Raw genomic sequence first — 15,089 nt, 5'->3', positions numbered from 1 at the left:
CTAATGACGAGTATGTACACACTTTACTTTTTACTTGCTGGCAGATAAAAAAAACAAAAACATTTTATTGATTAGGCATGAAAACATCTCCAATGAGAAAACCCAAAGTCAATTGAATCAAGGCCTCCTGTAAGTTTAAAAAAACAATGAGACAGTTCCACCGCAACAGTTAAGTTACTGCCTTCTTTTGTACTTTCGGGATTACCTGGTTGTGGTCTAAAGTTATAACTGAATTACCGGTAGTTCAAAGATCTTCCAATAATGACTAGGCTTATAGTTAATAAAGGGGCTGAATTTTCCGGCACAGTATAAAGCAACAGAAAATGTAACACGTCTCAATAAACCTAGCACTCAAGCGGTGCTTAATAACCTCAAACAGGCCAAGTTCTAATCCTCCACTGATCTCTGAAGAAAAGGTGGAGTAAGATAATGCATCTACTAACACAGTAATAAAATAATACACTGCGTCCTCCGCTAATGCAGAAGTAAAATTATGTGCCATGCCAGCTGCCAATAACAGAATAAAGGAATTGTAGACTCACCACAGACAAATGTCTACTAAATGGCTGCAGAGAAAAGTAACTCTTGGCTAGCACAGCATATGTAATTTACTGTCACACAACTATAATAGAAGCAACAATACCTGTTCCATTTACCCGCTGCTGGTCTATCACTAAAAACACATGTGAATTCAGTAAAGCAACAGATGAGGTAGAGGATTTTTTTAAACCTATTTGTCTATCCCTTGTTTCCCATGTGAAAAGATCAGAGGGATACCTACACAGCAATTGCTGGTCTACTCAGTTAAGTGAAAAATAAGTTTCTTTATTTATTTATTTTTAAACACACCTTTAATAGAAAATAATCAATGGCTACCAATTAGATTTTATGCTATATATTTTGCACGGCAGCTACAAAATTTGGATACATTGATTCATCTTGCAGTGTTGCATATGTAAGAATACAAGAGTAAGCTCCACACACCAGATAATAAAGTTAAAAGCACAATTATTTCAAGAGAACCTGTACTGAGTAAAATTATTTAAAATAAACACATGAGGTAACTTCAAATAAACATTACATAGTTACCTTGCCAGCAGTTCTTCTTACAGTGATCCCGTCCAGTTCTGACAACATTTTGTCAGAACTTAAATATATCAGTTGCTGTCAGTTATATATCAGTTGCTGTCAGTTACAGTTGAGAGGAGAACTGATGTGTCCATATTTCCCTATGGCTCAAGTGGGCGATGTTACAGTTTAACAGTGTGCTGACCAGGAAGCTGTTATGGGGTAATAGCCATTTTCAAAATGGAGGACGGAGAATTCCATTGATCACAGTGGACAAATAGGACGCAGGAGAGGAAAAAGAGATTGAGGAGTAGACTACAAGTGAGGCAAGTATGACTTGTGTATGGTTATTTTGACTTTTAATTTTCGGTTCAGGGTTTCTTTCAGTATGATGCATTTTGCAGAAATGTGGTACCACTTCATCAAGGCCAATACAAGATAAGAATCCCACTGATAGGGACATACCGTATATACTCGCATATAAGAAGACCCGCGGATAAGCCGAGGTACCCACCTTTTCTTTAAAAAAAAACAGGAATAAATCATTGACTCGCATATAAGCCCCCTCCCGAGTATTACACCCCACCCCCACACAGTATAAATAGTCAGATGTACCCCATTATGATGCAACCCCCTTCCCAGTATAAATAGTCAATAAATACAGGGAACAGTATAGAGTTAGAGACACACTTGCATAGATAAGTGGCTCAGGATGCAAAAATTGCATCTGAATCAGTTGGCTGGTGTATAGCTAGCTGTGTCTTGCCTGCTCCCTGTGCACTATCATCAACACAATTAAGCATGCAATGTGAGGTAATGTGCCTGTGACAGGTGCACCCCACTGCTGTGTACCTCCTGTGGCAATATAAAATGGAAGTGTTGCTTTATCAAGGGCCAACTGCTGCAACACACTTGAGTCACTGCCCCCCCAGTGCCCTCCTGACTAGTTATAGTGCCCCCCGCTGTGTCCGTGCATCCCCGCGGTAAGAGAGTGTGCGGCCAGCACTAGGAGGACTGACCTGAGGTGCAGCAGAGTGAAGAGAGCAACATCGTCATTGCCCCATGTGCACACGCAGTTCCAAACACAGATGCTGTTTCCTCATGGGCTCCCTGCTGTCCCGTGCTGGCTGCGGTGTAGAAGAGTGGGGCCTGCCCACTGTGATTATTTCAGTCCGTGCTGGCCGATGTAGCAATTCATAGAGAGGAGCGGTGTCACGTGCATCTTTGGGGATTCCCTTGCCTCTCTCACCACTCGCTATGTCTCATATGACGCCATCTAGTGGCATCTTGAGACATAGTAAGTGGGACAGGGAGGAAATGCACGGACACAGCGGGGGGCACTATAACTAGCTAGTCGTGAGGGCACTGGGGGGACAGAGACTCGCATATAAGCCGAGGGGGGGGGGGGGGACTTTTGAGCACTTTTTTTGTGCTCCAAAATTCGGCATTTATGCGAGTATGTACTGTAAGTGATGTCCCTATCATCACTCAGCTACTACGTGACCCAGATGTGTACATATGATTTCATCGATGCACTTTTAGGTGGGTCTCTGGTTTGCATCATAGTTTGCCTGCCTTATTGTGAATTTAATAATCTTTTAACTTAAAAAAAAAAACATTAAAGAGAGTATTCAGGTCTGTGACCTATCTAATGCTATCTGATCCCATGAAAAGGGGAATTCATCTGTGTTCTCTTTCTGTGGGATTCTTATTCTTAGGAGCCCTGAACCTCCCCTGTGGTGGAATCTCATGTTTCCACTACATGACTAGACATCTTCAACCCACAAGAACAGAGTTACCTAACCTTGTCATCAAGGCCCACCAACAGTACCTGTTTTGCAGGAAACCATACTTTCACACGTGGGGTACAGTGTCACACCAGAGCTGATTAACTACCTCTGTGGATTTCCACAAAACATGTTGGTGGGCCTTGAGGACAAGGTTGGAGGAACACTGCACAACCAGGTAGCTCTCCATAATCCATTTAATTTCCCACAACTCTATTTCACCAGTGCAAGGTATTTTACTTGACTGTGATGATGCATTTCACGTTTCCCTCCAGTAGGTAGCTCTATGCCATCTTTAAGCAAATTATGCAAACAGCTGGTAGCTTTCTATTTAAAGACTCCATCTTCTCTATGAGTCTGCTATGGCTTTAGTTACTACTAAGCCCCTGTTTGTTGCCCCAACCCCTGCGCATGATAACTATTTCTGCTATTATGGCTTTGTCTCTGCTTTCTTTTATAATGTTATATTGATCTTATACAGCATTGTCCTAGTGGTTTCTGATCTTGAGCCTTAACAATCATACGAATTTCCCATCCAGGACTCGACCCACAGACTGTTGTGATGTAAATCACTGGTATTTATTCCATAATTGCAGAAATATATACAGTACAATGAAACAGCACGACGTTTCGGGCGTATGCCCTTTATCAAGTGCTCAAACTTCTGGTATGACAGTGCAACATATATAGACACACATTAATTAACACACCACACCCAACAATTGGGGGGTGGGCACATGCTTAGTTACTAGTTAACCCTTTCAAGGGTAAAGAACTGCTACCTGTTAAAGGAAACATCTGAGACTAAAGTCTTCATTCAAGCCACCAGGTGATTGAGTCACCAAACACTCCATCCAGTAGGCCTCACGTCTCAGGAGCGTGTTTCTATAGGGCTTACCCTCCTGAGGGGGTACAACTTCCAATATCTGCCATCTTAATTGGCTCACGTTATGTCCTGACTCGACAAAATGTCACGCCAGGGGGGATACTGTGTTTATGTCCTCTCCCCTATCCTTGGCTTTTTTCAAGACCTGAATGTTACTTTTATGTTCATTTAGCCTAACCTTGATTTCCCTGGTGGATTGACCCACGTACCCCAGGCCACAGGGGCACTTGATGTAATAAACCACCCCCTTTGTGTCGCATGTAGAAAAATCTCTGAGTGTGACAGTTGCTCCTGTGCGGGGGTGATGTACCTCTGGGCCCTTAATGATGTTATTACAATGCTGACAATGGAGGCACGGGAATTTCCCTGTCTTAGGTGGGCCCAGAAATCTCTGGACTGCTCCCCTAGTTCTACCAATGTCAGCCCTTACCAAATGATCCTTCAATGACTTTGCTTTTCTGTATACAAATCTAGGTGGGGCTCTACAGATTGGAGCAATTTGTGGATCTGTCTCAATCACCGGCCAGAATTTCAACATCACGTCTCTCAATATAGTCGATTCTCTGCAATATGTAGTGACAAAATTTACTTCATCTGTTTGATTACATTCAACAGTTTTATATTGTCTCAACGTTTCTCTGGTCATCCCTGACACCTCCAATGCTAACTCCTCACATCGCTTTCTGTTGTAACCCCTACTCACAAAATCCTCAGTGAGGAGCTGCGCCTGTTTTTGATATAAAATGTCAGTGGAGGTGATCCTCCTTGCCCTGATATATTGGCTCTTGGGGAGCCCATTTATCAATGGCCTAGGGTGACAGCTGCTGGCCAAAAGAAAGCCATTCTTATCAGTCTCTTTTTTGTATAGATCCGTTTCAAAACCATATTCACCCTTCCTGATCTCAACATCAAGGAAGTGTAGGCTGCTGTCACCATACTCCATTTTAAATTTCAGAGTACTATGTTTCTGATTCAGGGCGTCAAAAAACAACCGCAACTCCGTCTCACTCCCTGTCCATCCAAAGAATAGATCATCTATAAATCTACAGTATCCCAGGATGCCAGTGGGGGCCCCTCCACCTAAAATGTGCTGCATTTCGAAATCGGACATTACAATATTGGCTACCGTGGGGGCATAGGGGGCCCCCATTGGCACCCCGAGGACCTGCAGATAAAAATCATCACCGAATCTAAAATAAGCATGAGACAAACTGAACGCTCCTGAGACGTGAGGCCTACTGGATGGAGTGTTTGGGGACTCAATCACCTGGTGGCTTGAATGAAGACTTTAGTCTCAGATGTTTCCTTTAACAGGTAGCAGTTCTTTACCCTTGAAAGGGTTAACTAGTAACTAAGCATGTGCCCACCCCCCAATTGTTGGGTGTGGTGTGTTAATTAATGTGTGTCTATATATGTTGCACTGTCATACCAGAAGTTTGAGCACTTGATAAAGGGCATACGCCCGAAACGTCGTGCTGTTTCATTGTACTGTATATATTTCTGCAATTATGGAATAAATACCAGTGATTTACATCACAACAGTCTGTGGGTCGAGTCCTGGATGGGAAATTCGTATGATTGTGGACTTTAAATTGAGAGGTGTGATGGACCCCTCATCCCAGTAGGACTCCCCTGTATCTGCATGGTAATAACCTGAGGCTGGTGAACTACTCCACATTGTTGCTTGAGCCTTAACAGCCATGTACAATGCTCAGCAATATACCCATAATGCGTAAGCCAGAACAATATGAACTGATAATACAATAATAACATATCTACAGCCGGCAAAGGTGAATAAAGTGAGCTGAGCTTCCTTATTGTTCGGTGAAGCCATCCACCACATTATAAGACCGCTACACAGCCCTGAACACTGGAATGGGTGGAACTTCCTCTTGATGCTGAGAGACTTGCACTTGACACTCCTTGGAACAGTAGTATATTTCTCTCAAGTGTACCTCTGGAATAAAAAAGTATTTTGTCACACAGTTTTGTCTGAAATTAGCTTTCCGAGAATGTACTTCATTGTAGAATTTCACGTGTGTGGCACGGTGGTATAGTGGTTAGCACTCTCACCTTGGAGCGTCAGGCACCCAGCTCAAGTCTGGGCCAGGACATTATTTGCATGGAGTTTGTATGTTCTTCCTGTGTTTGCATGGGTTTCCTCTCAAAAACATACGGTCAATGCAATTGGCTTACTCAACTCGCCTTAGGCTATGATGGACATATGGCTATGGTAAGGCTTAGATTGTGAGCCCCTCTAAGGCACAGTTGATGACAAGACTATTTTTATCTGTAAAGCGCTCTGAAGAGGTAAGCACTATATAAATAAAAAATAAATGTTTACTGCAGGGACACTTTAATTGTGGTTCCATTTAAAATCCTTGAATGGGGCTACATTACACTCCATGGTAAAACAGTGTGTATAGAGTGAACAGAACAACTAATAATAAACATTTTACAAAATACAGTGAATGCAGCATACATAAGCATTGATACATACAGCACATGTGTAAATGTTTGTCCCTCTCCTCCAATTCTTTTAGTTAAAATTAGCTCTATAAGGAACCTGCCTTGCTCTGCTGGTAATTCCGACAAAAACCCGGGTGGAATCTGCCGTTTCCGGGTCTCGGCCCTTGTTCCCCGCTGATGACGCTGTCACTAGTATACAGGTCGCGCATTCTGTACGCCCTCCGCAAAGGTAAACAATAGTCAGCTGACTCCGGTCAGCTGACATTATAGCCTGACACCGGGTTAGGGCTTTGCTGTGTGATTGGATGTGCAGTGTGTGGCCGGCCACTGATTGGATGAACTGATTGGATGTATTTAAACCTGCAGAGTGCTCCCAGTCATTGCCCGTGATAAGCATAGCTTTGGCTAGTTGTTGGGTGAGCACTCATATGTAAAGATTGCTGAATATTGACCTTGGCTTGTATTTGACTATCCCTGTCTAATTCCTGGATATCCTTACCTGTTGCCTGGTCCGACCTGTGGTGATATATTGGGGTGCTGATGATGTTAAGGATAATACAGGAACATATTTCTTTAATTTTTCTGTCTACTGGGTACTACCTCAGATGTGTATGTATGTTAAGAGGCCAGTCGGCCAGCTGGCTTGTGAAGGTATTGTCACCTGGCTCAAGGAAGCTGTTAAGGTGATTGTCCATATGTCAATGACAACTACATTTGCATCTGAACGTGAACGATTGTGAATAGGAGCAGGAACTGCTAATTGGCTAACTAGCCTCTGGCCAGGAAATGGCTTATTATGCCAAGAGCAGTCAAGTCCCCACCTTTTGATCTGCTGTGAAATACTGTCTCAGATGTGTCACCTAGACTGGCTGCAGACCACACCAGCCTGAGCCAGGAATTTTCATATGACAGCCTGCTGGAATGTTGAAAGCCTTGCTCAAGTTGTCACCTGGAGATGGGAAATCTCTGTAAAGATCAAAAGTGTACAGGAAAAACCTGGGAAGTTCGCATATCACAGAAAGGATATGACAAACTGAACAATCGGGGAATTAAATTATGTCTGGAGATTTAATTAAAACTAGTTCCCCCGTCCAAACGGGCTTGCAGCCTCAAGGCGAATCTCCCAGCATAAAAGGCAGGGGCAGATACCTAAAATCAGTCTGCTCATGACGGTAGCTGAAGCTAGGTGGACTCCCGGTCCAAACTAAGTGGGCTCCTGGTCCAACCAGAACTGTGTCTGTCCACAAAAAACAAGTCCAAGGTTCTTCTATCCTGATCCCTGTTTATTTTGGTAAGCAAATAGCCTTGTGTGTACCTTTGTACTTGTATCCTTGTAAACTTTTATTTTGTAACTTTTTGCTATGTTTTTGTAAATCTTTTGTATATATTATTTTCTGCATTGTTCCATTTTTTTCCTGGAATATTAAATCGTTATTGTATAAGTTTGACTTCTGATGTACTAAACTAACACTCATAGCCTAGTAGAGGAGACTGAAGTGTAACGGTGTATAAGTCCATGCCTGATTGTATGATTGAGCAACACTACCGTATAAGATTGTAATTGCATTGTGTCTATGGGGCACTTCCGCGCTCGACAGCAGAGTGGGAAGTCTCGGAGTGGCTAACAGTATAGTTCGGAATGACTGTTAGTGGTTTTGCTTCACTACAGTGTAAGATTGGAACTGTGTGTGTGCGTGGCGTTCCTGTATTCGGCCTAAAGCGCAAAGCTGACCCGAATACGAAAACGCGGATTGCGTGCTGGACACTCGACAGCAGAGTGGGCGTGTCTAGCAACAGCTACTGGTGGCAGTAAGAAGTGTTTGAGGGGTCACAGCCTTGTGGTAGCTCGACTAAGGCTGCTTCCCCTCTCAATCTGGTCAAACCTGCAGTCGGGAACCGTATACGCAGGCCTGTTGCGGGCTGGTTCCTGACACGACCCTTGCCTGTTTATTGGATACTCTTTGCTTGCTGCCTGGACCGACTCTTGCCTGTTTACTGAATACTCTTTGCTTGCTGCCTGGACCGACCCTTGCCTTTTTACTGGATACTCTTTGCTTGTTGCCTGGACCAACCCTTGCCTGTCTACTGGATACTCTTGTCTGCCAGCTGGACCAACCATTGCCTGTTTACTGGATACTTCTTGCATGCTACCTGAACTGGACGATAAGTATACTCATACTAATCCCTATCAGTACTTGAACAACTTTTCATGCAGTTTCACATGTACTATATCACATACGACCTGGAGCATCCATTGCTTGCTAAATAATTTTGCATGAACTGTGCCATACCTGGATTACCTATTGCCTGAAATTTTGCATGTGGACTTGCTTGATCGCTCCTCTGATATCTGGAAATCTGCACTTGTCATCTCTGCTACTACTCACAAATGAGGCTGATTGCCTCATCCCTCTGAACCAAGGTAATAAACCTTGTGTGATACTGCTGAACTGTGTTACAAGCCTCATTAGGGCTCTAACAGGTTATTCCTCTCTACCTCAGTCTGTATGCCTTGCATGTTAAGACCTGGGGGTAACCGTAGTCAGGAGACAATTAACGCGTCCTGTTCATGCGGGGGCTTGTCTGTAGGTGAAGACGTGGGCCGGGCTCGGAGCCACGGTAATAGATTGGGGCATAGAGACTGAGTGAGGACATAACCTTTCAAGTTTTGCAAGTCCTTAAAGCTCCCATTTACTGAATGTTAGCGTCAGAAGAGATGAACCAAATCATGAGTAGATGGGTGACTGTAACAACCCCCTTTCTACATGGTTTAAACCAGCATTTATATTTTGGTCCTGTGGTCCTAGAACAGATGTGACCATGGGTTTACTAAAACTACAGGTCTCCCCTGAAGTATATCAAGCAGAAGTGAACCTGTCACTCCCTGGTCTTTTCAAACAATGTGGCACCACCAAAAGGTACCTGATCAGGGTAGTCAATACCTGAATGCATCTGCCAGGGCAGTGTCACAGGACAGTGCGATGTGAGGCATTTATGAGGGCAAAGCAGATATGAACTCTGCCTGTATCAGCTGTTGTGTGATTGAACAACCGCTGCTACGTTTCGGTGAAATCTGACATTACACTGGCCTCTCCTGTGTCGGCGTCTTTCACTGCAGGCAGTATTGATTCTGTCAGTCACTTCAGGTAGTCAGATTGGCTGAAATTTGCCGGACTGATCTCCAAGCTGTTCTTGAAGTCGATTAGGCTGAGTGGCTGTGTAAAATCAGTACAGTGTTCAGTGAAAGAGGCAGATGTCCTGATCAGAGAGCCCTCTTCTTGCTGCTGCACTGTTTGTAAATCTGAGCTAGGAAAATGACAGCTACACATCTCTCTGAGATACTACAGGAGGAGACTAGCAGCTTCCGTAGCTTTGCGGTCATGTCAGTTCCAGGGCCGTATGTAGCGGGGAAAAAATATTAATAATGGAACGAACCATGTGGGAAGAGGTACAGTCACCTGTATGCACATGCATTGTTCCAAACTCCTAAGGCCAACAGTGAGTAAAAGTGAGCTTTAGGGGCTTTTTAACATGAAATAACAGGAGGACAGTATATACTCATATGCTTGTCAATGCTCAGAAACGCCAATATCATAACATGTTTACTGATTGTTGTCCTTAAAGTGGACCTGTAAGCAATGTGTTAATTGAGCACTTACAGGTGGTCCACGGTAATGTGCTTGAAACTGTTTTTATATTAAAAACTATTAATTTATACTAGGACAGATCTATCTTTCTTCCAGCGGTATTCATATAGCGGCAACTGTGGAAATAGCTGTGCATCCAGAATCACGTGTTCCCCAGAGCTCTCCTCTTCCATGATTCTGGGACCTTCCCACTCACCAGACATGAAACACTCCCCTGCATTCCTATTGGAGCAGGGCATGGGGAGTTCTAAATCAGCCTGGTATGCCAAGGTGTTCTCTGACCAGTTGTGCATGATGACATCATTGAACATAAATGCAGGTGGAAGAAGGGCCACATAACAGGTCTGGTAGGTGGTGATTTGGGGGCAATAAAGCCACTCAAATGCAGCCTACTGTCAATCAAAAACCATTTCTGGGTCTTAGCTGTCCATTTTAAGATTTGCTTTACATGTTCAGTGTAGCCCCATTCAAGAATCTTAAAGAAAACCTGAACTGAAAATTAAAAGTCAAAATAAGCATACACAAGTCATACCTACCTCCCATGTAGTCTACTCCTCAACCTCCTTCTCCTCTCCCGCATCCTGTTTGTCCACAAGGGAATACTCCGTCCTCCATTTTGAAAATGGCCATTACCCCATAACAGCTTTCTGGTCAGCACACTGTTAAACTGTAACATCGTCCACTTGAGCCATAGGGAAACATGGACATTACCAGGCACATCGGTTGTCCACTCAGCTATACCTGACAGCAACTGATATATTTCAGTTCTGACAAAATGTTGTCAGAACTGGAAGGGATAATTGTCAGAAGAAAATGGTGAGCTTCTAGGAGGAACTGATGGCAAGGTAACTATTTAATGTTCATTTGAAGTTACCTCATGTGTTTATTTTAAATAATTTTACTCAGTACAGGTTCCCTTTAACCACGTAATGCAAACTGGACGTATATATTTGTCCAGTGTAGTTGTGGAGAGTGTTGTCCCAGTTTGTAACTAAATGAGGCACATGTATCATTTTAACTGTGTGACGAGTTGTAGAATACATTTTGGTGTGTTTTAAAGCTTGGACCCACGTCACATAAAAAATAGGTAAGGACAAACTCAATCCAACATAAAAAGTAATTTTAAAAATTATGATCAAATTTGGGAGTTTTAGCAAAACTATAAGAGACATATGTGGTAACATTTTAACCATGATAAGTAGTAGAATAGAGTTTAGAGTGTTTATATATTTATACTAGGCATGTGATTATAAAGGACATAATCAGGAGTCACTTTCAGGGAGAATTGCAGGACTGAATAATTTTTTTAATGTTTTTTTTTAAATACAGGAGAAATACCGGTAAATGACAATTAGTTCTGTTTCTCATAGTCTCAAATGTATCTATACCTTAAATCTTGGTCAGAGGTCAGGTCATGTGATGCTTTCTGGCCAAAGCATTACTACACATCCACTGATCTAGGGCAGTGATCAAGATGACAATCAAGCCACAATCCACAAGACTGCATGACGACTAATGAGACAGGATCTTTACTGATCATTACAAAAAAAACATCAACACTGGGGAATTAAACCAACTTAATTACTGCAATAAAGAGGCAGAATCTACACATCACTGCTGCTACAATTAAGTTCAGAAGTCCCTTAAGTCACATATAGTTGGAGCATGCTGCATAGGGAGTTGCACTTGTATATGAAGCACCCTTTGTCACACAAAATATCACACTGTAAATTCAAAGTAGAAGCGTATTTCTCTAAAATGGACAGAACTAACTTGCTCTCCCTGTGTCCAAAGTACAATTTGTTCAGATGCACTGCGCAAAATCAAGTAAGGCATTAATCTCTGCCTACCACAGTAATACTTCAGGTGAAGTCAATTACCATTAAACAATTAGGCACTTAGTGAAATTCATCCAATACCGTAATTCAACTTTAAAACACTATACTCTACTAAGCACAGTGAAATTACAGGCTGGGAGAGAGAAAGAAGCGGCCTTTTCTTACTCTTGCATCTCAAAGCATTGAAATAAGAATAAAATCCAACCCAGATCTCCAGATCTACCCGGGGGTCCAATAATAGCCCTTAATTTCCAGCATGAGTACCATTGTTTACATAGACCGCCTATATATGTAAACTGTATCAGATTCTCATCCTGAAAATAAAAAGCAGACACAAAAAAAAGCAAAAAGAAAAGGCCTTTTTATTCCTGGGTCTGATGCAATAGCGTTTCAAAAGGGTGTGATACTCAGCAAAGATATTTTTGCCTGACCGTTAGTTGTCTCATTAATGACCTTTTCTATAACATAGATTTCTCTCATGAGAATGGATGAGAAAATGTAACATACTTAGTGTATATGTACATTGTACTCAATACTATGGAAGGGGTGTGTCTTGATGTTGAAACGATCGTCTGATGTGCATGTTGGAATTCTTGGAATAAATCACTCTGGTTCACATAGTGGGCGTGTGCACCATTTTCTATTGATAGCAGGAACACCACAAGCCAAACCAGAGATTGCATTCACAAAATAACAAATACATTCACTGAAATAAGAACTGAAAGATTATTTATGCACACCCATTCAACAGAAAAATAAAACATATCAAAAGTTCAATACAGTTCACAGCATAAAATGGCATGGGGGAAAATATATATTGTTGAAAAAAAAATATTTATTTGATGTGCCCCACAGCCTGAGGAAATTTCTACAACATAAATTAAACACAGTTAACATAGCCTCACATTAATTATACACCTTTATATACAGTATGCAAGACCTAGAGGATCTCCTTCCTTCCTCCAGTCCCTATGTCCTCCACAGTATTCACCCTATGTGAGGCATCCTTTCTCAGCTGAGGGATGACTTTATGCATCGTCTCAGCACTCAGTTATACCTAGGCCTTAAATGTACAAGATATAGGGATATAGGCCTGGAAAGGCAGACATATCCCCAAAAGCCCTATGTGCGGGGCACAAGAAAAAAAGTAATTAGGGAGTCCGAGTCAGTAACAGTAATATCAGGAAGTAGCAGGCTACCAGATGTTAAGCAGGGGACAATGTAGTATAGGCAAGGATTATAAATGGGAAGTCAGAAGTTCATGGTATCCAAGGGCTAGAGTACACAAGCAGGTGTCGGTCCAGGCAGCAATCAATACTGTCAACAGTCAATCTACTGTTATACACAAGGCAATCTGACAGTTGCACCTAAGCAGAGTAGTACACAGATAGCTAAATACTATCATGGGCATGCACTGAATGGGGAAGAAATATATTGGGACAATGGCCAATAGGTGGGGCTATAAGTCCCAGCAGCTCATTGGTTACAATAGTAACAAAGTGGCCTGTTGGCCACTCATCCAACAGTACTTTAATAGTTCCTCTCAATCTGGTTCTGGTGTCATCATAGGGAATAAGGCATGCATCTGTCTAAAGATGGACAAATACCATACACCATTTCTTTTCAATTCCATGAATTTCAATTAATTGTTCTGATTGATGGTATCTAATCACACACGTGTGTTCAAATTTTCCCCAATTGTAAAAAATGATTAAAGCAGACCAGAAGTTCTTCTCTGTTCTAAACGATACGCAACAGCATAATAACCTTTAAAGAAAAACATTTCTTTGCTACAGCTGATATAAATCCTGCAATAAATCAGCAGTGTATCTACCTCCTGCTGTCATGGAAGCAGACATATTATTAACATCCTGTACTTTCAAATGAGCCTATCTGCCATGGCAGTCAGATGACACAGGGGAGAGATCAAACTGCAACTTGTAATTAGACAGAAATGAGGGGGAATTAGACAGATTAAACCCTCTAATATATACTATACAGTGCGCATTTCTCCTTCTGTCCTGTGCCAAAGTTTGGGTCCACTTTAAAAACTTTGAGAAAATTACTTGGGTCTATACATCAAGAAATTCAGAATCCTCACCACACCATTGCATTTTTATAAAGATTCAGAAAAATCCACAACTCCCAATTCAATTGGGAAATGAGAAATTAGATTACATTTCTCGAAAAGAATAATAATAAAAAAAAAGCTTTTAATCTTTCTGTACAACTGATCATTGTTATCAAATGACATAAAATCTGATCATTTTATTGTTTGGCCTGTGGCCACCTTAAAGCTAAGTACCCATGGCCAAATGGATCGGGGATCTAAACCAATAAACGATTGTACCTTGGTCCACCTGGCCAAATCTACAAGCGACGTTCACGACCGCTGAAATGAACGTTTATGTGACCGTGGGAACTACCGTGGGAGTCTATGACAATTGGAACGATCATTCATCCAGTGATCCAATGTAGCATTTGTTCAATATGAGCAATCGCTGTGGGTGGTAACACATTGTTAAACATCGTTTAACAAATCTTCATATTGCAAAAAAATGATCGTTCATCAGAAAAAATTGATGCAAAATTGGTGACATGGATAGTACTGACCTTAAGAAGCCATTGGCTTGTGAACTTGTGCAGGACCACTGGAGGTGCAACGCAGTCGGGAAGCAACCCGATTGTGCTGGCCTGAGAAGGAAGTCGGATGTTCAGGTCGCCTCTTTAGAAGACCTGGCCACATTGCTGAAACCCTGATGAGGTGAGTTCACTACATAATACCTTTTCAGACATTCTCCAATACCTGAATTATTATGTACTTATTTAGTGCTGACATTAACTGTCCCACAGATGAGATCATTATTTAATCCCTGTCACAGTAATAGTAGGCAGGTGCGCAAAGACCTGAGGCATAAAGCAGCAGAGATCTACAGTCACAACATTTAATGGCTGATATCTGTTATACTAATACACTGTGCTATAGTAAGCAATATTAAAAACTCTTGTTAAAAAGTAGTCAAGCAGTCAAGTAAAGGAAACCTTCCCCCTTAATGATGTCAAAATAAAAGGTTGTACCTGCGCCAGGATGGGAGCAGCCGCGATCCTGGTTTTTCTGCAAGGGTTAATAGTAATCTTTGCTTCTTTTGATCTAGAATAGATAGTACCTCATCTCTGATGTTGTGCATGAATGGAGTGTTCCCAAGTCTAATTTTTACAATCTATGTGGTGTGAGGGATCAGCTGCAAATGGTGAGTACTCAGCGGGAGATAGCAGCACAGACAGGTGTAGTTTCCAAAACAAACCAGAGTTTATTGGACAGCAGGCTTCTTAAACAGCAGTCTTTTGGCAGTTTGTAAAGTACAGTTCAAATGAAAAACAAAAAGGCCAGTCG

The 15,089-nt window shown here is 42.0% G+C and overlaps 1 protein-coding gene across 5 annotated transcripts in view; it reads right to left on the bottom strand.

Moving 5' to 3' along the window:
• LINGO1 (leucine rich repeat and Ig domain containing 1) overlaps positions 1 to 15,089 on the bottom strand; it is a 560,070-nt gene that overhangs the window by 378,862 nt on the left and 166,119 nt on the right. Inside the window, exon 1 of one of the 5 annotated variants that reach the window (XM_068275719.1) lies at positions 14,774 to 15,075. The exons of the other annotated variants lie outside the window; for them this stretch is intronic. The gene's annotated coding sequence lies outside the window, so the exon portion shown is untranslated. Of the gene's footprint in view, positions 1 to 14,773; positions 15,076 to 15,089 lie in introns of those variants that run through there. 5 annotated transcript variants of the gene reach the window in all.

The sequence above is a fragment of the Hyperolius riggenbachi genome, chromosome 3, assembly GCF_040937935.1.
Source record: "Hyperolius riggenbachi isolate aHypRig1 chromosome 3, aHypRig1.pri, whole genome shotgun sequence".
Lineage (NCBI taxonomy): Eukaryota > Metazoa > Chordata > Amphibia > Anura > Hyperoliidae > Hyperolius > Hyperolius riggenbachi.
This window is presented reverse-complemented; position numbering and strand designations above follow the sequence as displayed.